Raw genomic sequence first — 26,404 nt, 5'->3', positions numbered from 1 at the left:
GAACATACATTTCAGTAGGCCAACATTTCGGATTTTAAAAACATTTTTCAAGCTGGTGTTATAAAGTATTCTAATTTACTGAGATAGTGACTTTTGTGTTTTCATTGGCTGTAACCCATGACTCTATATAATATAAGTTTCACTTTTTGTATTGAAGAACTGAAATAAATTAACTTTTTGATGATATTCTAATTTAGTGAGATGCACTTGTAGGCCCCTTAAAGTCGCTTCAAATGTGAAGTGGTTGCTAATAAAATAGGTTTTTGTATATTTTGTTGGAAAAAAAAAATTGCTGCAAACCTTTTAATCCTTCTACATTTCTAACAAAAAAAATTATGCTGATGTAAAGTAAATGTGTAAAGTGTTACTTATTTAATTGTTTATATTTAATTGTATGACTGTATTAAGGGCATATAAATTAAAAGTTTGAAAATTGAGAATTTTTGCGAAAGAATATCGACCTAAATTTAACACTAACATGAAGTACAATGTGTCATGAAAAATTGTCTGAAAATCACTGAGAAATGTTGAAGCATTTCAAATTTATTACCACATGATACGGGTCAGATTTGAAAAATTTGGCCTGGTCAAGAAGAGGAAACCTGTCTTCGGTGTTAATGGGTTTAAAGAAAAGTCCATTTTGATAGTTACTACATTATCTTATAGATTTGGATGCGTATGTGGGAACAAAAGTGATCATTTAACTAATGTTGTATCTTACAAGCAAAGAAATTTTCTCAAACCAACACAGAATGTATCAACTGATTTTTCCACTAACTTCAAGTACAGTGTGTCATGAACTATATATACAGTATTATAACTATAATGTGTCATAAATATATATACATTATTTATGTATGTTTAATACAGGACTTTTTACCAATTATGCTACACTAAGTAAGATATCTTAATAATTTATATTTAAACTATAGTGCTTTACTTGATGGTCTTAATAAAATAATTGTAGCAAAATACGAGTATTTAAACCCCAGACCACACCCTGGGGTGGAGATATGGTGAATGACCTCCCACCCGCACTATGGTTGTCCACTCAAACCGGTCCATTTGAATATGACTGATTAACCCTCTCAGCACATACCATGCAGGATAAGACTTCCAGTGAAACATAGCTCCCCTACGACACACTGCCTGTGACTGTCACATATCCGCCTCTTCCCAAAGCCGAGGGTTTTGACACCTTCACTCGCTAAACAGGAAAGTCTAGACAGGGCATCTGCATTACTATGTAGTTTCCCGGGCCTTTTATCCACTGGAAAATTAAAGTCCTGGAGCGCTAGAAACCACCTACTCATCTGGGCATTCTTCCCCTTCCTTTCCCTCATCCATCTCAGGGGCGCATGATTGGGTACTAGCCTGAACTTTCCGCCTTACAGGTAGTATCTTAATTGCCCATTTGATGGCTAAGAACTCCTTTTCTACAATGGCATAGTTCTGTTCACAGGAGGAGAGTTTCCTACTCAGGAACAGGACTAGGTGTTCGTACTCATCTATTTCCTGGGACAACACAACTCCCAAACTGACCTTGAAGGCGTCAGTCTGAACCACGAACTCCTTAGTGAAGTCAGGCGCTAAGAAGACTGGCTGTTTACATAGGGCGAGCTTCAACTCCTGGAATGCCATCTCCACTTAAGGGGACCACTTGGCCATCAATGTCTTCGTGCCCTTACGAAGATCAGTCAGGGGGGGCGGCTATCATGGCGAAATTCGGGATAAAATGCTGGTAATATCCCACTATTCCTAAAAACGCCCGAACTTGCTTCTTGGCGTTCGGTTGTGGACAATTTTGGATAGCCTCCACCTTATTTACTTGAGGCTTTATTTCGCACCTTCTGACAATGTAGCCCAAGTATTTTGCTTCTTCTTTCCTCATGACGCACTACTTTGGGTTTCTAGTAAACCCTGCCTTCCTTAGCACATCCAGTACCGCTAGGACCTTTTGTAAATGACTTCCCCAATCCGGCCTGAATATTACAATGTCATTCAGGTAAACTGCTGCATACTTTTTGTGAGAGAATAGGGTCCGGTCAATGGCCCTATGGAAGGTAGCTGGGGCTTCCTGCAGACCGAATGGCATTCTGGTGTACTGAAAGCATCCGTCAGGAGTAGAGAAAGCCATCTTCTCATTGGCATTTGGGGACAGGAGAATTTGCCAGTACCCTTTCATTAGGTCCAGGGTGGTGATATATATGGCTGATCCTAGCCTCTCAATGAGCTCATTAACACATGGCATCATATACGCGTTGAACTTTAACACCTCATTCAGCTTCCTGTAGTCATTACAGAATAGTTATTCTCTGTCTGGTTTTGGCACCAAGACAATGGTTCTGGAACAGCCGCTCGATGACGTCCAGGCTTAACATTCTCCTCACCTCTTTGGAGATCACTTTCCGGCGTGTTTTGGGAATCCAATATGGCCTTTGATTCATCCTCACATGAGACTCCATCAAGATTTCTTGCTAGACCACCTGTGTACAACCTGGCAGCTCCGAAAACAGGTCCCGGTTCCGCTGAAGCGGCTTTCTGCACTGTTGCTTCTGAGTCGGTGACCGTCTCTGCCACTGTGACATCCTCGACTCGGCTTTGGGATGGGCCCCCAGGCACATAGCTTTCACCAGTTCACTGTCTCGCCAAGGTTAAAGCAGGTTAATGTGGTACACCTCATACAGCTTTCTTCTCTCTGGTTGGTGGACCTTTTAGTTGACGTCACTCAACTTCTCGACCACTTCATATGGCCCTTGCCTCTTGGTTAGGAATTTGCTCTCCACCGTGGGGATCAACACCAGCACTCGGTCTCCAGGGCTAAATTGTCTCAGTCTCGCTGACTAATTGTAGACCCCTGCCTGGGCCTCTTTGGCTTCAAGCCTTTCCCTTACAATCTGCATCACCCTCGCGATCTGGTCTTGCATTTGGGCCACATGCTTGATGACACTCCTGTGGGGTGTTCCCTCAGCTTCCCAGGTCTCCTTCGCAATGTTCAACAGTCCCCAAGGGTGCCCTCCGTAAAGCAACTCAAAGGATGAGAATCCCATAGAGGCCTAGGGAACTTCTCTAATGGAGAATAACAGGTAGGGGAGTAGGCAATCCCAGTCTCGGCCATCCTTCTCCACGACCTTTTTAAGCATAGACTTTAGGGTCTTGTTGAATCTCTCTACCAGGCCATCCGTCTGTGGATGGTACTCTGATGTCCTGAGTTATGTAATCTGTGGAGCCTTACACAACTCCCTCATCACTTTAACATAAAAAGGAGTTTCTTGGTCTGTCAGGATCTCCTTTGGCAGTCCAGTCCTGGAGACGATATGTACCAGCTGTCGGGCTCTACTTCTGGCAGAGGAGTTTTCCAATAGTACCGCCTCTGGGTACCGTGTTGCATAGTCCAGCACAACCAGTATGTATTGATGACCCCTGGTGTCTTTATTTAAGGGCCCTACAAGATCCATGGCAATTCGGTCAAACGGGACCTCTATAATGGGTAATGGAACCAGGGGACTCTGGAAGTGGAACACTGGAGCAGTTAGATGACAAGTAGGACAAGGCCGTCAGAAATAAACAATGTCTCGGTGACACTCAGGCCAGTAGAACCTCTCCAGGACCCGCTCTTGGGTTTTGTCTACATCCCGATACCCACCTAAGACATTCAAATAGACAAAATCTAATACCCTACGTCTATAGGAACCCGGCACCAACAATTGCTCTATCAGTTTCTTTCCCTCTTGGTTTAGTGACCTGATAAACCAGCTCCCCATTTAAGATGAAATATGGGAACCTTGCATCAGCCCCCAGCTTTCGAGCACCCCCATTTGTCACTGTCACATTGTCAAATGCACCTTTCAATATAAGATCCTGCATTTAAGCGGTACCAAAATTAGTCCCAGAAACCTCTAGTTCAGGAATCTCATCCTCATGGGTCTCTGTCTCACCCTCGTCGCAAGCAAAGACACACAGGGGCAACTCATCTGCCTCTGACTGTAATAGGTATTCTTAATGGACAAACCGGCTACGGTCTGATCTACTGGGCTTTCCCGCCTTTCCCCACAAGTCCCAGCCTGAAGTCCCACCCAATTATAACTGGATGTAACAAGTCTCTGACCACTCCGACATCAAGGGACTTGTTTTTATAGTCACTTGGGTGACAGGGTAGTCCTTGGCATCCCCGTGGATACAGCGATGCCTACGTGTTTCCCAGGGATCAACTGTTGGGAGAGTGTGATCCTTACCAGAGTTACCAAACTCCCCACACCAGAACCCCATTTATGGTCACGGGACAGGACTGTGGCCCTTCACCGAGCCGATAGTCTACACTGCAGGCGGGATATGCATAATACGAACAGCGCCTTCCAACACTTTGGTCCATCTGCTCTGAGGACACAGGACAACAGGCAGCTATGTGTCCTGGACCGTGACATCTCCAGCAGATCATGTCTTTCCCAGCGGACTTTGGCAACCCCTTTGGTCCTTAGTCTCCCCCCAGTTACAGATCTACTCCCCCTCTTTTGGGACTCAGGCTCCCTCTGAAGTACCATAGTGTCTGGATGCAGCACCACCTGCCTTCCATAGGGACCTCTCAACCACCTGGTATCTTTCTATAAGGTCAACCAGGTCATTCACATTCCGGGGGTCTTCCTGGGCAACCCAGGTCTGTACTGGCCTAGGAAGGGAGTGTTGTAGCTGTTTTGATTCTGACCCAATAGTCAGATATGCCGGATCACCAGTGAGGTCGAATTAAGAGATTAGGCCCTCCAATATTAAAAGTGCTCAGAGAAATAACTGCCGCACAAGTCGTGAGCACATCAGTTTTTGTTTATTCATGCAAAGAGTTATAATTTTTATACCATTTACAAGCAATGCAACTCAATGCAGACCGCGTAGTCTCCCCCCCTTTATTCATCCTATTCCATGACATGATTTTAGGAGGAGTTAGCAGAATGTTACATATGCAGATAAGAAGCATAAGATCCTTGAGAGGAGACTGCGAGATGGAGTAACTTTAAACAAAGTATGAGATAGAGAAAGGTCAGGAATCTAGAGTATGTAGAGAAATATAGAGCAAGGAGGAAAAACCATTAACCCTTCTATAGCAATTCCCCCCCTTTAGTAAGATATATATATATATATATATATATATATATATATATATATATATATATATATATATGTGTATATATATTTATTTATAACCTCTACCATGGGGTCAGCTGATGTCCACAAAAGGATCTACTGTCTCATGAGTCTAAAACTCATAAGGGGGCTTCCTACCTGCTTCGCCCATCCACCCTCATTGTGGACCCCCACTTCCCCCATCAGTAGTGATTATCTACGGTTTATGATAATCTAATGTTGAACCCTCCATAGTGTAACACATACATTATTCAATAGCTTGGGAAATATGTAATCAGTGCTTTTACAGTTGCATAGATCAATAAGCAAAACAATAAAATCTACATGCAAATCTGTACAATACTAGAAATCCAACCCGCTAGGCCACTGAACCAGTTGGCTTGATTTAAAAAGGAGAATGTATTCCCCCACCAGCAAAATGAAAAAGAAAAGGGAAATCCACCGGCACGTCCAATTCTTTATTAGAGAAAAAACTAAAACATTTTAAAAACGAAACCTCAGAAACCTGACTTGTTTCTGGTGTATACAACACCCTTATTCATAGGACGATTGAGGCAACATGTAACAGACCAGACTTTATACCAGACATGCAATAAATGAGCAAAAACAATAGGTGGAGCTCAAATCAGTGCTACAGGAGAAGTTGAAAACAATACAGGTGACCAGCATAGGATAATAAATGTAGTGCAATGAATAATAAATAATTAATAAAGCATACCCAACATGACCATAATATTCTGAATGGACAAATATAATTGCAAAAATAATTCACATAATGGTAACCCTTGAACATACCAGAGTGATTATAAAGAAAAAAAACCTTGCCACCAATAGAGTTGATTCATCTTTATATAGGAAAGACACTGCTGATAATAACGTTCTTTTAGCCTCCAGTTCACACCCTAGGCATGTTACAAATGCTATCCCTAAGGGGGAATTTATTAGAACTAGAAGGATTTGTTCTAGCGAAGAGGTTTTTGCAACTTCTCCTGCAGCACTGATTTGAGCTCCACCTATTGTTTTTGCTCATTTATTGCAAGTCTGGTATAAAGTCTGGTCTGTTACATGTTGCCTCAGTCGTCCTATGAATAAGGGTGTTGTATACACCAGAAACCCGTCAGGTTTCTGAGGTTTCATTTTTAAAATGTTTTTGTTTTTTCTCTAATAAAGAATAATTTTACATAATTTCCTGTTGGACGTGCCTGTGGATTTCCCTTTTCTTTTTCATTTGCTTGTGATCACTAATGGGTGCGGCACCCTCAGGATGGATTCCGGCTGACATTTGGTTTTGAAATCGACAACGTGGTAAGCTTTCTACATTTTCCCTCCCCTCCTCCTTTCTACGCCAATGTATTCCCCCACCAGGAGTCTCTGTTTGCGCTGAGTTGCTTTGACCAATTGTCTCTAAGCTCACTAATTTTGGTATGGCAAGAGGGCTTGTAAGCACTGTGTCCGCAAACCAAGAGAGCTCCTTCTGGGAGAACACGAACATGGGAAGGGGTCAGTATACATTGGTATAAATTCAAAAGCCCCTACATGGCTTTGTGGGCTCATCAAGTATGTATTTGTTCCCCGTCTATACCAAATGCACATTTACCTCTTTCGTTCCTTACTATTTTACTTCAACACCATTTTGGTATACTGTCTTATTAACCTGGGTTTGATCATGCATATATATTTAACTGCAATCAGGGATTAGTGACTCATCCGACTATAGTCCATGAAGCAGATATGTCACGGGCACATCCTTTCTCCAAAATTTAGAGTGAGTCCAGTTCTCATAGTGTATGAAGTGTGGTGTTAATATCTCCCGTGGCTCCAGAGGTAAGGCCAAGTATGGCATAGTCCTTGCAGATACTGGGCTGTGTGTGCAGATCCACCAGTCCATCTTTGGGCTTTCATTCTTCCATGTCCTTTATAAGAAAAGCATATCGAATAAGTTGTTGTCCCAGTCCATATTTAAAAGTTTATCCAGAGTCTCTGTAGGATGCAATAATCCTGCTACTCCCGACAGGGTGATAAAAAGGACAATTATTCCGTCGGTGAAGTGACCAACGTAGATCCAGGTGTGCCTTCCCTCAAGCTTCACTGAGGTGGATGTGGTTAGCTGGACTTGGAATGGGCCATCAAATCGTGGATCTAGGCTCCTTCTCACGTATCTGCGTATGACCACCTACATCACCTAGATTCAACTGATGCACGTCTGCACTTGCATTAGGATCTGGAATGGATAAAAACTGATGTTTATGCACCACATAAAGTTTTTTTTCTGCAAGGCCTGGACATATGCTGTCATAGTACCGTGTTGCCTTTGCGGTACCTGCGGATAAGTACAGTCCCTGTCTTTGGGGCACTTCCAAACAAGACTTCAAAAGGAGGCAAACTTGTCTTTCTACTTGGAGTGTGTCTGACTGAAAAGAGTGCAAGTAGCAAGCACTCTACCCAGTTCTTTCCTGTGTCTGCCATAGCTTTAGTTTAAGTGTCCCATTTAATCTCTCAGCTTTCCTACTGCTTTGTGGCCTATGTGGGGTGTGAAATATTTGTTTTATTCCTAGGAGTGAAGTGTGTACCACTGTCACTTTCTATGGTTTCTGGGACACCATATCTGTCGATCAGTTTTTTCATCAGTTTGTCTGCAGTAATTTTAGCATTTGCAGATTTTTTCCTGGATGAGCTCCTGGCCAACCTAAGAAGAGATCTACACTTACCAGGACATATTCATACACTCCTACCTTGGGTAGTTGTATGTAGTCAATCTGCAGTCTCTGAAACGGGTAGAGAGGCATTGGTGTCGCTTTCTTAGGGACTTTTACTGTTTTACCTGAGTTGTGATGTGCACAGATGAGGCAGGACTGCATGTGTTTCGCGGCTACGTAACTGAAACAAGGAGTGATTCAGAAGGAATTTACCATGGTACACGTGACTTTATGGGGCGTGAGTGGGGCCATGTGTTGCTTGCGCCATCACAGGGAACAGGGATCTCAGTAAGCACAATCTATCCATAATCTCCCATACTCCATTCGAGTTTAGCACAGCTCCCATTTTTACCCAGTGTTCCTTCTCTGAGGGGGTAGCCTGATGCTGGAGGGATTTCAGGACGTCCAGACTGGCAATGGCTGTAATTCGCCGACTCCCCGCCACAGTCCTCTGCTCCCTAGGCCACCTTGCTGCTACTTTAGCAGCCTCGTCGCCATTCTGTTGCCTGATACCTCCAGGGAGCCTCCTTTTGTGTGTCCTTTTACCTTGATTATGCCAACCTGGAATGGTAACATCAATGCCTCCATTAATTGTTTCACCAGCTCTGCATTTTTAAGGGGCTTACCAGCTGATGTAAGAAAATCTCTACTTCTCCAGATGGGGCCATAATCATGTTATATTCCTCATCCATAACTCAAATCTATGTAAATATTAGCGACTTTACCTGCAGCAGCTCTACACACCTCAGTGAGTGTCTTCAACTCTGCCTTCTGCGCTGACATGTGAGGACAGAGTGGTTCAGTTCGGATTACCTCATGTGAGGATACTACTGCATATCCAGTGTAGAATCTCCAATCCTGGTGGTATCTGGAGCCATCTACAAAAAAACCTCAAAATATGCATTATGAACAGGTTTATCATGAACATGTGAAAAACCCACTGTCTCTTGACTCATTAGTTCTATGCAGTCATGTTCGTGCGTCATGTCAAAGTACTCTTAATCATAGAATCATAGAATGGTAGAGTTGGAGGGGACCTCCTGGGTCATCTGGTCCAACCCCCTGCTCAAAGCAGGATTCACTAAATCATCTCAGACAGATGTCTGTCCAGCCTTTGTTTGAAGACGTCCATTGAAAGGGAACTCACCACCTCTCTTCTTCACTTGCTAACACTGTCACCAATTCCCCCTTTTCTGAATCCACAGACAGAATGGTGGCCGGATTCAGAACATTACATCTTTTGAGGGTGACATACTTCTGAATTTGAAAAGCACATTCAAGTCTGAGCGGTCTGACAATGGACAGGTGTTTTGGCTGAACTTGTATGAGTATAGCATGAATGTCATGTGGGGAGTAAATTGTCAAAAGAAAAGTCAATCTGATCTCGCATGCTTTTCCTAGCAGTAGTGCAGCAGCACCTACAGCACGGACACATGTGGGAGATCATTTGATCACTGGGTCTAATTGTGCTGAGTAGTAAGCTATTGGTCTGTGTCACCATGCTGTTGTGTCAGTACTGCTGTCACATGATCTACTTGTTCTGTGCAAAACAAGAAAATGGCTGATCATAGTTTTGGATGCCTAAGGTCGGGGCTGACACAATGAGCAGTGTGACAGTCACTGGTGTTATATGCGAGGGGAGGTATGTGTCATTCCGGCTGCTAGCCTGTGTGAACTGAAACCTACAAACTTTCCTCCAGCATTTATATGTTGGGATTTAACTCAACTAAAGGGTGTGGTTTTATGTGAATGGCAAAGAGGGTGAGAAGTCATTCACCCTACCTCCCCTCATGGTGTGGCTGGGCAAGCTTAAATGCTCAGTCACTATTTTTTTTCTGTTGTGTTTGGAGAGGCAAGGTCTCCAGACTGGACAGCCTTCGCTCAGGAAGGAGCTGAAGGCTGGGCTACAACCAGTGTGAGTGAACCCCACACTCCTATGGGCTGTGCTATCATTTATCTTTTCTTTTGTTGTTTTGCCAGTAAGGCTGTGTTTATTTTGCTTAAGCTGCAGGGCTTTAGGCCATACAATAAAGCCTGCAGAGAGAACGCGGTTCCTGAGTCAACTTCTGGAAGGGCTGAGTGAGTTGTCTTACCACAGCAGTTTGAGAAAATAAAATGAATCAATAACTTCCTAAGTGAGATCTAAGGGATCTGATGATAGACAGTAGCAGAACTTATCCAAGGCCTACAATCCAAGCCTAAAAAGGTACGCAACTGTAGGCGCGATCTGGGTAAAGAGATTTTGAACTGCATGTTTTCTCTGTCAGGTGCCTTGTACCTTCAGCAATACACTGCCCTAAAAATGTCACCTTTTGTTTACAGAATTGTAATTAGTCACCTGAGACTTTGCAACCTGTTTCTGCTAAGTACAGCAAGGAGATTGTGGCTTCCTTTCAGGATGTCTAGTCTGTGCTGCAGAGCAAAGAGTCATCCACGTACTGTAATAGCACAATCTGTGGATGAGGCGGTTGCCACTACTATGGGATCCCTGACATTGCTGTTGAATAAATGGTAGGGGAGTTCATTCCTCTTTGTGGGAGGACTGTCCAGCAGTACTGTTTCCCTTTATGTGTGAAGGTGAAAAAAGGTACTGACATTCAGGGTGAATGGGCACAGAGAAAAGTTGTCAACATCAGGTTTGTCCAGTAGTACGTGTGGTAACCAGCAAAGGGGAAAAAAAAATGCATTTGTCAAGTTGATTACTGTGAAACATTTAGAGGTCACTGGGATCTGTGCCAGTAGAAACAGTCGCGGTCACACTGTAAATCATTAACTGCTCTCAAATGTCGTTGCAGACTTGCAACCATCACCGTCCACGTTCTTGTCCCAGTGCAGCGTTCACAGTTGTCCCTACCTATCCGAATCCTTGGAATGCAAGTGCAAATATGCAGGCAGCCAGCCAGCCACCCACCAGCCGCAATACTAAACTGCCACATTTCTAGACTGTTTGCGCTAGAAATTTAGCCTTTTAGGCTCATGGAGACGGATGCTTTTCACAACCTCAGGCGGTGGCCGGGGCTCGGTACTCCGTCCCCAGCCGCCACTATTTCTCCCTGTGTCGTCCCCACCTTACACAAGCACGGGTCCCAGAACATTACCTGTACCCTCCCCAGCGCAGTTAGTGGGAAGGACCGCCTAACCACAAACACTTGGACAAAGTCAATGTGGTCAGGGATGGTACATCTCACTGTCACATTTCACTGGGTTAATATTGTGGAAGCCGGGACCCAGTACGACCCTGGGACGGAATACGTTCTCCAGACGCATAGGATTGCGGGCCCTGGGTCAATCAAGCTTCAAGACAATAATGTTCACAAGGTAGACCGCAGCAGAGGGCTTTCTACGCCTTGGAGGTACTGGCCACCAGTGTTTTGTCAGAGATGATTTTTAGTGCCACTGGGGGCATTATAACTGATTAGGTGCATCCGCCTGTTAACTGACAATGCTGACAGGCTGACTCTTATCAAAATGAACATTGGACCAAACTTCTCAACACCACTGGATGATAGCATCAAACATAAACTCAAATCCAAATGTGTTTTTTTTGCGGTGGATCTATTCCTATGCAACCCTTCGTACCCAGACATGGGTATATGCTTCAGGAATTGTTATATTTCATGTCACCCTCTCATCCTTCACTATAATCACCAGGGTGACCATCATGCCATGTCCACTTAATTTTTTTAAGGGTGTTTCTGATGAGACGAGCTAATATTTCAATATTAGTTTCGGATTACGATTTCCATTTTTGCAATATTCGCCAATGTATTTGTCGAATATTCACCGAACATTACCGAATGTCATTGGATTCAATGGGGGCCATAGCCAAATGCATACACAACACCTTCAAATGGGACCAAAAGATGCCAAAACACATCAATTTAGGGTCAGACACCAGGAAAGTGCCATCAATTGACCCAGAGTACAAGTAGTATAATTATTATAGCACCATTTATTCCATGGCGATTTACATGTGAAAAGAGGTCATCGACTGGTACAAGAGGAGAGAGGAACCTGCCCATGAGGGCACACAAACCGTATATAAGGGATGGGTGAGGATAAAATAGGTTAGGGTACAGCTGGTCATGCAGCGGTATGGTGAAGTGAGGCCTACTGCAGGTTGTAGGCTTGTCGGAAGAGGTGGGTCTTCAGCTTCCTTTTAAAGGTTTTTAAAGGTTTCAACAGTAGCCGAGAGTCTGATATGTTGGGGGTAGAGAGTTCCAGAGTAGGGGGGATGAACGGAAGAAATATTATATGCGATTGTGGGAAGAGGAGATAAGAGGGGAGTAGAGAAGGAGATCTTGTGAGGATCAGAGATTGCGTGCAGGTGTGTACTGGGAGACTAGGTCACAGATCTATGGAGGAGACAGGTTGTGGATGGCTTTGCATGCCATGGTTAGGGTTTTGAACTTGAGTCTCTGAGCAATGGGGAGCCAGGGAAGGGATTGACAGAGGCCGGGGAATAGCGGGGGGACATGTGGATTAGTTGGGAAGCAGAGTTTAGTATAGATTGGAGGGGTGAGAGAGTGTTGGAAGGGAGGCCACAGAGCAGTAGTTTGCAGTCGTCGAGGCAGGAGATGATGAGGGTATGCACTACTGTTTTTGCAGATTCGTGATTGAGAAATATGCGGATCCTGGAGATATTTTTTACTTGGAGTCTGCATATTCACCACCCTGATCCTCCTTTCTCACACCATTCCGAGTGCCTTGAGACAACTGATCCCACTCTTAAACAAAACAGCTCTTTGGAGTGTCCATCTACCCATTTATAGACCCTGGCCTCTCGCGTTGTCAGCTCGGAAGTGGAAAGAGCTTGGATAAGTGGTTTGAAGGAGAGATTAGAGTCCAGGGTTACCCCAAGAGCTGTTCACTTTTCCATTTATATGTTCGGGCCTCTGGCCCAGCCCGCTTCAAGCAGGGCAACAGTAGATTGCATGTAGCAATGCCCAAATATTTCAGCAGCCATGGTACCCGAAGGTGACAGCGGGAAAGTGCAATTACTTTTGCAAGAGGTGGAGGATGATAAGACACATAGGACAGAAAGTCAGGAGGAGGACTAGACTGAGGAAGTGTAAAACAAGGTGGTGAACGATGAAGTCGATGGGCCGAATGCCAATGTCCAGAAACAGTGTCTGCAGGTGACACCACTGCCTCTTCCCTTGTTACACATGCACGCCAAGCCTCCATCCATGGTGCAGGTGAAAATGTCTCACACCCTGCACCTGTCGATGCACGCTTGCAACCATCACCATCAGCAACCACGTCCTTGTCCCAGTGCAGAGTTCAGTTATCCCCATCCCAGTCCTTGGAACGCAAGAACAAATACGCAGCCAACCACCCACAGGCCACACTTCTTAACTGCCACATTTCTCGACTGCTTGCACTAGAAATTTAGCCTTTTAGGCTCGTGAAGGCAGAAGCTTCCTCATGGCAGCAGCTGGCCCTCGGTCCCCAGCTGCCACTATTTCTCCCGGTGTCGTCCCCGCCTTACACAAGCACGGGTCCCAGAACATTACACGTACCCTCCCCAGCGCAGTTAGTGGGAAGGATTGCCTAACCACAAACACGTGGACAAGTGAATGTGGCCAGGGATGGTACATCTCACTGACATATTTCACTGGGTTAATATTGTGGAAGCCAGGACCCAGTGGGACCTTGGGACGGAAGATGTCTTCCCGACGGATAGGATTCCAGGCCCTGGGTAAATCAAGCTTCAACACAATATTCTCAAGGTAGAGAGCACCAGTAATCGGTCTCCTTGTCAACGAGCAAATTATTCATGATGAGAGAGGCCACCATCTCCTTAGCTTGCTGCTGGTACTTTTCTGTGGGAATCAGCTTGGCTCCAACCAGCCTGGAATATTTCCAGCGAATTATGGCACAACACCATGGTATTAGCAGGGCCCTCAGTACCAGTAGTGAAGCCATCCGCAATTTCCTTCTCAGTAATTTTATTTGGTAGACTGAGCTGCTGACCAAATACATGTGTTTCTCAAAAAGGAGCTGAGGATACTGAGTGACAGTAGGTGCAAGTTTCTCCAGCATGTTAGACAGGAGATTACGGGAATATATCGGGAGAGATTAGTTCAGAGATGTACGGAGGAGAAAGGTTAGATTATGGATGGCTTTGCAGGTCAGTGTTAGTAGTTTGAACTAGGTATGCTGGGTAATTGGGAGCCAGTGAAGGGATCTTATAGATTGCAATCTTATAGATTGCTGGAGCCAGTCCACAGTAAAAAAAAAGCAGCCATAGATTGTCTGGGAACCTTCACACAGGCTTTTCTTAGCCAGGGCTGCTTCTCGCCAGGGTTAGACTGGCCCACCAGAGAACCGGAGACTCCTCCAGTGGGCCCTGGCTTCTACTTCAGTTGAGTTCGTAATGCAAACCTTGCAGGTCGTGATGATAGAGGCCACAATCTCCTTAACTTGCTGCTGGTACTTTTCTGTGGGATTCAGCTTGGCTCCAACCTGCCTGGAATATTTCCAGTGAATTATGGCATGACGACATGGTATTAGCAGTGTCCCCAGTACCAATAGTGAAGCCATCCACAATTTCCTTCTCAGGAATTTGTATTTTGTAGACTGAATGGCTGCCAAATACATCAGTCTCTCACAAAGGAGCTGAAGACACTGAGTGGCAGTAGGTGCCAGTTTCTCCAGCATGTTAGATATCAGAGGGAGAACAGGGAGGGCAGCACATTGGCTCAGTGGTTACCACTGAAGCCTTGCAGCGCTGGGGTCCTGGGTTCAAATCCTGCCAAGGGCAACATCTGCAAGGATTTTGTATGTTCTCTCTGTGTTTGCGCGGGTTTCCGCCCACTCGGTATAAAAAAGCAGCCATAGAGTGTTCGTGAACCTTCTCACACACACTTTTCTTAGCCAGGGCTGCTGCTCGGCAGGGTTGGGTGGGCCCACCAGAGAATCCTCCGGTGGGCCCTGGCTTCTCCATCAGGAGAGTTCATAGTGCAAACTTTGCAGCTGCTATGGGGCTCTTGAGTGGGGGAGAAAAGTGGAGTCTGACACTGCTTCTTGATGACAGTTGTATTTCACCACAGCCATATTCTTTAGCTCGGTGAAAGGACTGGCATAGAGGGAAACCATATCTACTCTGGCTGTCATTTCTCCACCACCAGGTTCCGGACATTGTCACACACGACCATGCCTGGCTGTATGTTCAGCAGTGAGAGACACAGTTCTGCCTGCTGTGTTACAGCTTTCAACATCTCTGCAGTGGTGTGCGGTTTGTCACCTAAGGATAAGCATATTATCTTCAGCACAGCCTGTTGCTACTTGGCCGAGGCAGTGCTTGCAGCTTGTGACTGATGTGGTCATTTCGGAGATGGAGGCCGAACAGTAGGAGGTGAAGCTGAATAATGTTATTACATTGAGGTTACATTGGCGAGTCTGTTTTTATACTAAAGATGCTACTGTGTTTTTTTTAGGTTTTTTTTATGTCTCTTCAAAATGTGTATTGGAGTGCATCCTAATTTTTGACAGTCCTTGAAATTGCTGCATATGCAATGACAGTATAGGAGACCCACTCCTTAATAATGGAAAGGACAATTCTATATTCTAGAATAATAACTGTCTTATCTGAAATTCGTTTACAGGTGAGGTATCGTAGTATGGATAGCATATTACACCGATCCAGCCAGGTATTATTGCCTTATACTGCGTGCTGCTGGTACTTCCAAAAAAAAAAAAATTTAAATCTTTTCTATTCTCTGTCGATAACGCTGTTAGATGCATTTACAATAGGGACAGGTGCTAGGTGGTATCATCAGCTTCAGATGAGTGTTCATTCTGATCGCATAAATATTTTCCACAGTCCATACCTTTTTTTTATTTTTTTATTATTTCTTTAGTCTTATATACAAAGTCATTACCCTGGAAAGAATGTTTAATATTTTTTCCATTTTAGCTTGTTTTTTGTATGTTTTTTTTATTGTCAGTCCGTAAAAGAGGGGTGATGCTCCGACAACATTGTTCACAGATATGCTATTTATCAGCAACCAACTGAATAGGTTTGAACCCACAACTGCGATACTTTAAATGGAGTGTAATATTTGACAAGCTCCACAAAATTGCTGGATTATTAGGGCAGTCATATGGGACAACATCTGATGGTCATGGTTTCAGGCTGTCGCCTAAGAGTATGGTATTTTTCAGCGACCAAGTGTCAATTGGTTCAACAAAACACAGCCGGCTGACTTTAAATTCAGTGGAATATTTGGCACTCTCCACAATCTTTTTTTAAACAAATATCTTTATTTGGTTGTAAGAAAATAACAATAAACAGTATATACAATAATTTGTCAGTCTAAACATTGAAATCTATGTAAGAATTAAACCTACAGAAAACAAAATAAAACAGGGCTGGTTTCAACAAATTTCAAGGATTACATACATTATGACTACTATTGAATTTGAACAATATTTTCTGGACGATTCAACCAAACCTTCCTATTAACATTGAAAAGTTGTAGCTTATTATTTTTGTGTGCTGTCATTTTTTCAAAAGCACAAGTTTTATTTAATCAATTGTATTATCTCTTCGTTGGCAGGAATATCTGGGGATTTCCAATATCTTGTAATCGCTATTTTTGTGGCTAGAAGAATATGTGAGGCAATTACTCTGCCATTGGAGGGATTAGAATGTATATCTTACAAAAGTAATGCTAAAGAAGGAGATTTTATTTTTTGGTGGAGTAGAAAAGAGATCAGGTGAAAAGTAAACGACAAGGTGGAAGGGATTACTGGACAGCTCCATAATGTGTGGATTAAAAGAACCTTTGTGGCCACAACTGAGTTGAGTAGAGGAGGGAAACAGAGAGTGAAGCCTCATTGGGGTGTAATACCATCTTAAAACTGTTTTCATATAGGATTCAAGATAAGAGGCACATTTGAAGGTGTGGGCTGCAAAAACTAGTGAGCTTGTCCATTCATTACTTGAGAATGTCTTATTCATTTCTTTTTCCCACGATAAAGAGGGAGTCGACTTTATAAAAATATTTTTCTTAAAAAATTAAATTATATTTAAGTTTTAGGCCCCCTTTATTGGATGAAACATTTGTAAGTGTACATATTAATTCTGAGTTAACCATTCCCTCTGAGATCGGAAATTATTACAGCGCCATTTATTCCATGGCACTTTACATGTGAAAGAGGGGGTATACATAGCAAAAACAGTTAGAATAATCTTAACAAAAGGAGTCAGCGACTGGTACAGGAGGAGAGAGGACCCTGCCCATGAGGGCTCACAATCTACGAGGAATGGGTGAGGATACAGTAAGTGGGGGTAGAGCTGGTCATGCAGCAATGTCGTGGAGCGGTGGTTACTGCAGGTTGTAGGCTTGTCAGAAGAGGTAAGTATTCAGGTTTCTTTTGAAAGTTTCCATGGTAGGCGAGAGTCTGATATGTTGGGGTAGAGCGTTCCAGAGTAGGGGGATGCACGGGAGAAATATTGTATGCGATTGCGGAAAGAGGAGTTAAGATGGTAGTAGAGAAGGAGATCTTGTGAGGATCGAAGGTTGCGTGCAAGTAAGTATTGGGAGACTAGGTCACAGATGTATGGAGGAGACAGGTTGTGGATGGCTTTGTATGCCAGGGTTAGGGTTTTGAACTGGATTCTCTGGGCAATGGGGAGCCAGTGAAAGGATTGACAGAGGGGAGAGGCCGGGGAATAGCAGAGGGATAGGTGGATTAGTCGGGCAGCAGAGTTTAGGATAGATTGGAGGGGCACGAGAGAGTGTTGGAAGGGAGGCCACAGAGCAGGAGGTTGCAGTAGTCGAGGCGGGAGATGAGGGCATGCACTAGTGTTTTTGCAGAGTCTATGCTGAGGAATGTGCAGATGCGAGAGATGTTTTTGAGTTGGAGTTGTCAGGAAGTGGAAAGGGCTTGGATATGTGGTTTGAATGAGAGATTAGAGTCCAGGGTTACCCCGAGGCAGCGAGCTTGCGGGACTGGGGAGAGTGGGCAGCCATTGACATTGATGGATAGGTCAGATGGGGGGGGGGGGGGGCTGAATGAGAAGGTGGAAAGATGATGAATTCTGCTTTATCCATGTTAAGTTTTAGAAATCTGGCAGAGGAGGAGGAGATAGTGGACAGACATTGTGGGATTCTGGTTAGTAAGGAGGTGATATCAGGTCCAGAGAGGTAGATTGTGTGTCATCAGCATAGAGGTGATACTGAAAGCCGTGAGACTCTGAGCTGTCCCAGGCCAAAGGTGTAGATTGAGAAGAGCAGAGGTCCTAGAGCCTTGGGGGACACCGACAGATAGGGGGCGAAATGAGGAGGTGGTGTGAGAGTGGGAGATGCTGAATGTCCTATCTGTTAGGCATGAGGTGATCCAAGATGGGGCCAAGTCCATGATACCAAGAGTCTGTAGTAAGAGGTAATGGTCGACTTTGTCAAAGGCAGATGACAGGTCCAGGGGGAGGAGGATGGAGTAGTGTCCCTTTGGTTTGGTGGTTAGTAGGTTGTTGGTGACTTTAGTCAGGGCAGTTTCAGTAGAATTGTGCTGTCGGAAGCCAGATTGGAGGCTGTCAAAGAGGGAACATGAGGAGAGGTGGGAGGACAGTTCAAGGTGGATGTGGTGTAACAGTAGTTTTGAGGCATAGGGGAGAAGTGATATGGGGCGGTAGCTAGTCAGAGAGGATGGGTCAAGGAAAGGCTTTTTGAGGATGGGTGTGATCGAGGCATGTTTGAAATATGAGGGGAAGACACCTGTTGTTAGTGACAGGTTGAAGAGGTGGGTTAGAGTTGGGATGAAGACTGTGGTAAGGTTAGGGATGAGGTGGGACGGGATTGGGTCAAGTTTGCAGGTGGTGGTGAGGTGTGACTTGGAGAGTAAAGAGGAGACTTGTTTTTCTGTTTCAATGGTGGAGAAGTGGGGTTTGGAGGAGGACGGTTGAGTAGATATGAGGAGGGGCTGTGGGGACTTTAGGGAAAAGCTTTGTCTGATGGTGTCAATATTCTGCTTGATGAAGAATGAATCAAAGTCTTCGGCTGAGATGAGAGGAGAGGGAGGAGGCGCTGGGGGAAGGAGGAGAGAATTTAAAGTGTTGAATAGCTGTTTATGGTTGTGAGAGAGGGAGGATATGAGAGATGAGAAGTAGGTTTGCTTTGCTGCAGTGAGTGTGGACTTGAAAATAGTGAGGGATTAAAATGCGATGAAGTGCTCAATGGAGTGGGACCTTTTCCATGTCCGCTCAGCAACCCTGGAGGCCCGTCGCAGTTCTTTTAGTAAGGTTGGTGTGCCAGGGTTGCCTGTAGATTGTGCGAGCTTTTGGTATGTGTGAGAGGGGTGACTGAGTTGAGAGCTGCGACTGTTGTGGGGTTATATAAAGCAGCAGCAACATCTGCATTGTGTAAGGAATTAATGTCTGTAAGAGTGAGGAGGGATTCAAAGAGTGAGTGTAGGTCAAGGTGTTTGAGGTTTCTGCGACGGTGTGCAAGTTTTTGCAGTGGGGATTGTAGACCTGGAGAGGACAGGGCAGAGAATGTAAGTAGGTTGTTGTCAGAGAGAGGGAGAGAGTTAGGAGAAGTTATATAGGGAGCAGAGGTGGGTGAAGATTAGGTCCAGTGTGTGGCTCTTTGAGTGGCTGCGCAAGACCATTGAGCAAAGATGAAGGAGGAACTGAGGGATAGGAGCTTGAAGACAGATGAGTGGGAAGTGTCGATGGGGATGTTGAAGTCACCTATTATATAATGGGGATGTCAGCGAAAAGGAAGTGAAGCAGCCAGGTGGTGTAGTGGTCTAAGAAGTTGGTGGCTTGCCCTCGGGGGTCGGTAAATGATGGCCAGTTGGAGGGGGGAGTAGATGCACACTGAGCACCTCAAAAGATGAGAGTGTAACGGAGGGCGGCAGTGGGATTTCGGTGAAGGCATAGGGATCTGACAGGAGAAAACCTACGCCTCCACCATGTTTGCCGTTGGGGCAGGGGGGTGGGAAAGGTGGAATCTGCCATACGAAAGTGCGGCTGAGGAGGCTGCGTCAGAGGAGTGTGGCTGAGAAGGCTGTGTTGTAAGGAGTGCCGAATTTGGAGATATTTGTAGAACTCTTTATTGGGAATTTTGAAATGACAATGTAAAGAAGCAAAAAGAGAGGAGGTTAGGACCTTCATACAAATCTTTCACTAGTACAATGCCTCGTTTTATCAAGTCTTTAGTATGAAGAGTTCTAAGGTGTCCAATGGAGTTATGGACATAACAGAGGTTGAGGCATTAGAACCTTTTTATGGAATGCTTTCCAGCTGGAGGCCATACATTGTGATTCAATTTGAACCCATTTACAAGTTTTATTCCCATTCCACCCCACTCTAACTTGATCAAATTGGGTAGCTAGATAGTAATCTTGGATATTAGGGAGGTTGAGCTGTCCAAATTTCTTAGGTCTTTTCATGAAGTGATTAGATAAGCGAGGTCTTTTGTTCCTCCACACAAAAATGTTTAAGATTCTGTGTACTTGGTGGAAAAAAGTTTTAATGAGGGAAATTGGAACAGTGCGAAACATGTATAATAATTTGGGTAGTGAGAACATCTGAAAGGCCGCAACACGTCCCACCCATGAAAACTCATATTGGCCTATTTTATTTAGGTCAAATACTAGAGTCTGTAATAAAGGAAGATAATTGGATTTATATAAAGTTGATGTAGATAGTTATTGACGTTCCTAATGCCAATCGAGAGGAACATTCTTTTGTAGATGTAATAGAACCTCAACTGGGGTGTTTAAAGGCAGAATCTGGGATTTGTTTTAATTTACTTTATAGTATGATATGTTTCCGAAATGTTTGATTGTCTCTAGGACTTCCCCAAGTGAAGTGCCATTAACGTAAACTCTTGCTGAGGGTGTGGAGTAAAGGGCTTTAATGGCATTTAGTATTGAGCCCCGAAACCCATTCGACCCAACACCAAGAAAGCGAACGACCAGTTAACACAGTCAAATGCCTTCTCAGCATCCAAAGCCACCAGGACCGCCAGAGCCCTTCTATTGTTTGATATCAATCAAGTCTATGACCCTCCTTGTGTTATCTGCTGCTTGTCTCCCTTTTATAAAGCCAATTTGACCTAATGATATTAATGATGGGAGAATAGGGGTTAGGCGTGTCGCTAGGCATTTAGTGTAGATCTTATGGTCGGTATGGTAGGATGTCCAGCTACTTGCCGGGTTTTGGTAATGTTATTATTGTGGCTGATAACATCTCTTTTGGAAATGAACCCTGAGTTACCGCATGCTGGAAGGTTTCTGTCAGATATGGGGTTAACTGCTCTATAGAGACTTAATAATACATATTTGAAAAACAGTCAGGGCCCTGCACCTTATGTGATGGTAGAGATAAGATTGTTTTCTTGATTTCTGTATTAGTAAGAGGGGCACTCACCTGTTCCAACTGATCCTTATAGACAGAGAAGGAAGACTAAGATTAGATAGGAAGGAATCAAGGTCCAACCAACTGGGAGGAGTATGGTCAGGGGCAGAAGATTAAATTATAAAGTGAGGAATAATATTCCTTAAATTTGTTTGCAATATATTTAGGGCTGTATAATTTCTGTTGTTGAGGGACATTTTTGAGATAGGGGATTTTTGCTTTACTTTCTCTGTATTTTAGTCTATTTACTAAATAATTTCCCTGTTTTGTTGTCTTGAGAATAATAACGTGCTTTTATTTTTTGAAGATTTTTCTCATATTTATTCAATAAACAGTCTCTCAATTGAATTTGAAGATTACGTAGTTTACCAGCTCGTTCTATATTGAAAGAATGTTTAAGATTTCTTGATTCTGGATTTCAGAGAGGATTTCACTGAATTTTTTATCCCTTTCTCGTTTAATTTTATTGCCTAGTTTAATAAAAAAATCCCTCGCATGTATGCCTTGTGTGAGTTCCATAGGGGGAAAAAGTTGTAGAAGATGCCCCCTTGTCCCCATCTCAGGCCTCAGAGTAAAAAGATCAGTAGAAAGGTCTTTGTACTGTCCCCTCATATACTTGTACATAGTAATAAGATCACCCCTAAGCCTTCATTTTTCCCAAACTAAATAATCCCAAGTGTAATAACCTGTCTTGGTATTGCAGACTCCCCAGTCCTCTAATAACCTTGGTCGCTCTTCTCTGCACCCGCTCTAGTTCAGCTATGTCTTTCTTATACACCGGAGACCAGAACTGTACACAGTATTCTAAGTGTGGTCGCACTAGTGACTTGTATAGACGTAAAATTATGTTCTCCTCAAGAGCATCTATGCCTGTTTCAATGCATCCCATTATTTTATTTGCCTTTGCAGCAGCTGCCTGACACTGGCCACCAAACGTGAGCTTGTCGTCCAGCAATACACCCAGGTCTTTTTCAGTGACAGTTTTGCCCAGTGTTTTACAAATAAGCATATAATTCTACATTTTATTTCCTCTGCCAAAGTGCATTACCTTACAATTATCCCCATTAAAGTTAATTTGCCTTTTATTAACCCAAGCTTCTAGTTTACATAGATCGTCCTCTAATATAAAATTGTCCTCCTCTGTATTGATTACCTTGCACTGTTTAGTGTCATCTGAAAATATTGAAATACTACTCGGTATGCCCCCTACAAGGTCATTAATAAATATGTTAAAAAGAAGCTGGCCCAATACTGACCCCTGTGGTAGCCCACTGTTAACTGAGACCCAGTCTGAGTGTTTTCCATTAATAACAACCATTTGTTTCCTATCACTGAGCCAGTTCTTAATCCACATACATAAAATGAGAACAATGGGGATAGGGGAAAATATGCGTATTAACCTTTTGTGTGGAACCGTATCACAAGCTTTTGAAAAGTCCATATACACAACATCCACTGCATTTCCTTGGTCCATTCCGGAACTTACCTCTTCATAAAAGCTGATCAGATTAGTTTGACTGGAACGATCCCTCGTAAACCCATGTTGATATTGGGTCATGAGGTTATTTTTCTTCAGATACTCTAGTATAGCATCTCTTAGGAAACCCTCCACAAGGTTAAGCTTACTGGCGTATAATTTCCAAGTTCGGTTTTTGTCCCCTTTTTGAATATTGGCACCACATTTACTATACGCCAGTCCTGTGGTACAGACCCTGTTAATATGGAATTTTTAAAGATTAAAAATAATGGTATATCTATGACTTTACTTGATTCCTGCAGTACTCGCGGGTGTATCCCATCCGGGCCCGGGGATTTGTCAACTTTAGTGATTTTTAGACGCCGCCGTACTTCCTGCTGGGTTAAGCAAGTGACATTAAATGGAGAATTTTTATCACTGATCATGTTTTCTGTCATGCGATTTTCTTGTGTAAATACTGTTGAAAAAAAATCATTGAGCATATTGGCTTTTTCCTCATTCTCATCCACCATTTCACCCATACTATTTTTAAGGGGACCAACACTATAATTTTTTAGTTTTTAACTATTTATGTAGTTAAAGAATATTTTGGGATTATTTTTACTTTCTCTGGCAATGAGTCTCTCTGTCTCAATCTTTGCTGCCTTGATTTGGTTTCTACATAATTTATTTAATTTTCTGTATTTATTTAATGCCTCATCACTACCTACTTGCTTTAGTTCTCTAAATGCTTTCTTTTTGTCACTTATTGCGCCCCTTACAGCTCTATTTAGCCATAGTGGTTTCCTCCTATTTCTAGCATGTTTATTCCCATAGGGTATATATTATGCACAGGTCCTATTCAGGATGCTAATAAATGTCTCCCATTTGCTTTGTTATGCTATGCCACTTCCCTTTCTCTTAGAGTCAAAGTGATGGGAGTAAATCTGCGGAAACTGAGAGTCCCTGCTGAGACATCTGCGAATATTTTAATTTGTTGATAAAGGGTGTGGGAGTTCTCCCTTATTTCTAGAAAAGAGTAGTAGGTCTTCTTTTATATGATAGAAATGGATGCAGGCCAAGACATCTCTGGGCATTTTTTCAGGTAGATGCTTTGGGCACTGCACCCTGTGAATTCTGTCAATGATGGTGTCTATTGGGGTGCAGTTAGGGATAGCTGCTTTAATCAGACCTTGAAGGAATCCCCTCAGTTCTTGAAGCACATCTCCTGGTATCCCTTGCAATTTTAGGCTGTGTGCCCACGATGCGTTTTTTAAGCGTTTCCGCAGCGGCAAAAACGCTGCAGAAACGCTTAAAAAACGCTTGGTAGAAGGTCTGCAATGTTCCCCAATGATAATCCGCATGTGCTGTGCACATGCTGCAGAAATTTCCGCTTCGGATTATCATTGCGGAAAAAAACGCAGCACTACCAATTATTTTGCGGAAGTGCTGCATTTTCGCCTCCATTGACTTGCATTGGAACGCATGAATTCCGCATCACTGCATCTGTACATGAGCATTCCATGCGTTTCAATGTGCGGATGGTACCCAGGTGTGGAGGACAGGAGACTTTCCTCCGGACCCGGGTACCATAGAACCTGTAAAAAAAAGAATAAAATAAAAAATAAATATTATACTTACCTTCTGATGGCCCCCGGTATCCTTGTCTCTGCTTGCCGGCAGCTCGTGGTGGACTGAAGGACCTGCGCTGACGTCATTTAGTCATGTGACGGCAGGTCCTTCAGTGTAGTGCACCGCGATCTGCCGGCAAGCCAGGACGGATCGAATAAATACTCCGGGGGCCATCAGAAGGTAAGTATAGATTTATTTTTTATTTTTAACCATTCTTTTGGTCACAGTATATAAATCCATGCCGGTTGCATGGATTTATATAGTGTGACCAAGTTGTCAAGCACTTTCCAAGTGATGCTAAAATCGCTTGGAAAGCGCTTGTCAACCCGCATGCGGAAATGCAAGTGAAGAACGCTTCACACCCGCTTGTCCCTGGCAGGAAAAACGCATGTGCAATCCGCATGTACAATCCGCATGCGTTTTTTCTGCCAGGGAGATGCAGAAACAATCCTTAGCATTTCTGCATCGTGGGCACATAGCCTTACATTGTTTCACCGAGAGCTAAGGAAATTGCCTGATGCTGGTTCTTCTGATGTGCTGAACTGTGCCAATGCTATTGAAGTACTAGATGTAGCAGAGCTGGTTGATTCCCCTGCTGACACTTGCAGCTCCTCCTCCAGCCCCCGTCTGTGTGAAGCTGGGTTAATTGTGGGAGAGGAAATATCCCTCCTCCTTTCCAACTGGGACTACATCCTCCTCCATGTCTGCCAGGGGACTATATCTTGAACCCAGTGAGTGATTTTGCTGTGAGGAGGGACGCAGGAGTCCTGTACTCACTGTGGGCGGGGAGTGCAACTCCGCTGGAGGTGTCCGGGCCACATGGGTAACACGCCGTCAGCAGAGACACTGCTGTGAATGGAGGTCTCAGTGCCATCTTTGCTCCGGTCTTCTGTGAAGTAAAACTCCAATTTTCCTTGGTTCCTCTGATTTCTTTTACCTCGAGTCATGATGCCAGGTGTTAGGAGAGAGGGATGAGCCATAAAAAGTAGAATGAACGCTGCATATGTTGCTGAACAGGCTCTGGGTGAGAGGGAGCTCAGTACTCACACAGCCATGTTAGTCGGCTGCCAGGGCACGCCCGCTCTACCAAATTTCTGTATTATGGCAGTCATATGGGATAATGTCTGATGGCCACGGTTTCAGGCAGTTGTCAAATAGTACGGCATGTCAGCGACCAAGTGTCAATTGGTTCAACAAAACACACCTGGCTGACTGTAAATGGAGTGGAATATTTGGCACGCTCCACAAAATGTCTGTATTACGACAGTCATATGGGATCAGGTCTGATCATCGAAAAGAGTTTCTCTGCTTCCACAATACAGTAATGAGAATAAAATAAAATAAAAAAATCTGGCTGTAATCTGCTAACAAGCTCTGTATTGCTTTTTAAGCAAATAATCAGGATTAAGATAAAAAAAAAAAAAAATTAGCCCTGGCCCTTGATATCTGGGGCTATATCTACGGATATCTCTAACAGCAGGAGCAGACAGGACGTGCAATGGACCATCTTGTGCTGTTTACACTGCCACAAACCCTGCCCTCCTAACGTCTGCTATCACCAATGAATATATGCAGCTGGATTAGTCTTCAGAAAGACTGTTAATTCAGATGGATAGATATATATAGATAGATATACATATACACACTCCTGGAGTACCACTGCCTATATCTATCTATTACACCGCCAATTCTGTCTTTTACACAGCAGCTGCTCTCCCTACACTGCCTGATTGCGGAGTAGACTGTGACGAGCATAGGGGCTTCAGGTCTTATATAGACCCGAGGACGCTATGCGGCCAGCCAGTCACTGTAATGCCACAACCGACATGGCTTCGGCATTACAGTGAGTGGCAGGCAATCCCTGCATGTTCATTGCCTCTCTAAAGAGTGTTAAACATGCAGGGCAGGCACATGAGCTCCTGCCGAGCAACCTGGAAATGCTCGCCTAGTGCCAAGCGCCAAGCATGTCGAGCAATGTGATGCTTGAGCGAGTACTGAGCAGTGGCGAGCATGCTCGCTCATCACTAGTCATCGTGTCCGCTTTCTCACACGCTGATTGGTGGAAGAGGGTGCCAGCGGCCCCTCCTCCACCAATGTATTCACCGCTGT

The 26,404-nt window shown here is 44.0% G+C and overlaps 1 protein-coding gene across 3 annotated transcripts in view; it reads left to right on the top strand.

Moving 5' to 3' along the window:
- The window catches only part of KMO (kynurenine 3-monooxygenase), a 1,041,428-nt gene that overhangs the window by 486,737 nt on the left and 528,287 nt on the right, over positions 1-26,404 (top strand). The gene's annotated exons all lie outside the window — the stretch shown is intronic.

Source organism: Phyllobates terribilis, unplaced genomic scaffold, assembly GCF_046119375.1.
Source record: "Phyllobates terribilis strain yellow unplaced genomic scaffold, ASM4611937v1 Scaffold_3__8_contigs__length_932513732, whole genome shotgun sequence".
Taxonomy (NCBI): Eukaryota; Metazoa; Chordata; class Amphibia; order Anura; family Dendrobatidae; genus Phyllobates; species Phyllobates terribilis.
The sequence above is the reverse complement of the archived record's forward strand: the minus strand, read 5'-3'. Positions and strand labels throughout refer to the sequence as shown.